Genomic DNA, 2,110 nt, shown 5'->3' on the forward strand with positions numbered 1-2,110 from the left:
CTTTTCCTCCCCAACTTGGAAAAGCATTTCCAAGCCTGCATGGCAGTGCTTGAGAGAGAAGTGAAAGGAACATGACTCTCCTAATCACATATTCTTCCAAATTTCTTCTATTCTACATCTGGACCAAAGCTTTTGAAATTAATAGCCAAGAATTTGAAACCTTTGGTCTTTGGTTCCCTATGAAGGGTTTCCCTAAAACAAAAGTGCTTCAATTCAAGCTCCCCAAGTGAGAAAGGATCACAGAATAATAACTGAATTAGCCCCACATCCCTATAAATATGGTTTCATCTCACCAGCCCCCACTGCTCTTGCCTCTTAAAAGCAGAGAAAAACATAAAAGAACACTGACAGAAGATGGTACCAGAACAATGGATATAAACAATTATATGCAAGAAATTTGGGGAGATATCACTTATTGCAAAGTTACATGGGTTGAGACAAAAATAAACCGAAAGATGAGTTTGGCTTTGGAATACATGAAGGCTGCTGAAAAACACTACTCTCCTCTATTTAGTAGAAGCAACAGAAGTTACCAAAGGTATGGAACTTGACAACAAATGTTTTTGTTTCCCATTTCTGGCTATCATGAATAAAGTTGCTATGAACATTCGTGTACACATTTTTGTCCTAACATGAATTTTCATTTCTCTAAACAATCTTTTCTTAATTTTGTAATTTATTTCTTTCCATAGTGCTATTTTATACAAATATAATAATAAAAATTTGAGTTCTTTGAAATCATATTAATTTGGGGTGGGGAAATCCATTTTTATCAGCTCTGTTTATACTATAAAAATTATAATAGGAAAAGCACACTGGCACAAAGCCTCGGGGTCAATAAGATATTAGGAATTAGTGGATGCTGTAAGAGTACATACATACCTTACTTTAAATGGGCAGCCACTATTCCACTTGAACTGATTCACAATGTAGACCCAATATTGCCCGATCTTCTAATTTTTTCAGAGAAGAGAAATTTTTTGTGCATATATGCAATCTCCTAAATTTAGGTTTTGGCCAATAAGAAAAAATTATGCACTGGTGGAATAATGTTGTTTGACATTAAGCAGCACAAGACAAAACTATTGCAAGCCCCAGACTCACTGGTCTCTAGATAAGACTAGTTCTCCATCTGGCTAAGAGCAATATGACAGTTCAGCTTTTGAAAAATAAAACATTTCTGGACCCTATCTTAGATGCTGATTTACTAGAAACAGCAATGAGTCCTGGGCATCTATGTGTTTTTTTAAAGTTACAGAGTTCATTCTGTTTCACAGCCAGAATGAAGAAGTAGGGAATTAAATTTCAAGTAACAGTGTTTTGTCACATATCCCAAGTTCAACACTGTATTCAGAAAACTCTGCAGCCTTTCCAGGCTAACTGTACCTGAAACTGAGCTCAAATAGTGATGCGGATTTCAGTAAGTTATAGCTGGTGATATACACACAGACAATGAAAACTCTCACAAGGCAGTTTTTCTTGTGTCTAATTAACCCAAGTGGCATGCAGTTCTGGCTTTCCCATGTACTGCTTGAGGACATTTTAATAGCTGGCCTTTCTGGAAGAAACTTGGTTGTAAGTATATATGCTTATATGTGACAGGAATTTCTTACTCATAAGCATGCTCACCATAGGATAAAAACATCTCCCAAAATAAGGGAGACAATGAAGGAAACAGAAGAGGTAGATCAAAGATGCTACATTTTTACAGGTAATTTAACAGATAACATGTCTTGCAAAAACCAGTAAAAAGGCAGGTGTCACTAAGATTCCTAACCTGGGACTCTTGTCCTGTCAGATGAATATGAACTTAAAGTAAATAAATTACAAAGGTGCTATGATAGGAACCTGTCCGAAATGTTTTCCAGTAAGTTCCTGAAAGCCCAAGACAAATGGGTCTTTATGGAAAATGGAGACAGCTTGTAACCAGATCCTATCACCATTTGCATTTCAAGCCTCTGACTGGTAGTCATGTGGCAAGCAAATGAATAAAAAAATGTAAGGAACCATTACCTGGAGAAAACATTGTAATAACACTGAGTGAAGGTCAGAAGATTGCAGAGGGGTATCAGTTCTTGGTGTGGAAACCTGAACATCAGGACCAAAGAGA

This window comes from Manis javanica, chromosome 14 (assembly GCF_040802235.1).
Source record: "Manis javanica isolate MJ-LG chromosome 14, MJ_LKY, whole genome shotgun sequence".
In the NCBI taxonomy this organism is placed as follows: domain Eukaryota; kingdom Metazoa; phylum Chordata; class Mammalia; order Pholidota; family Manidae; genus Manis; species Manis javanica.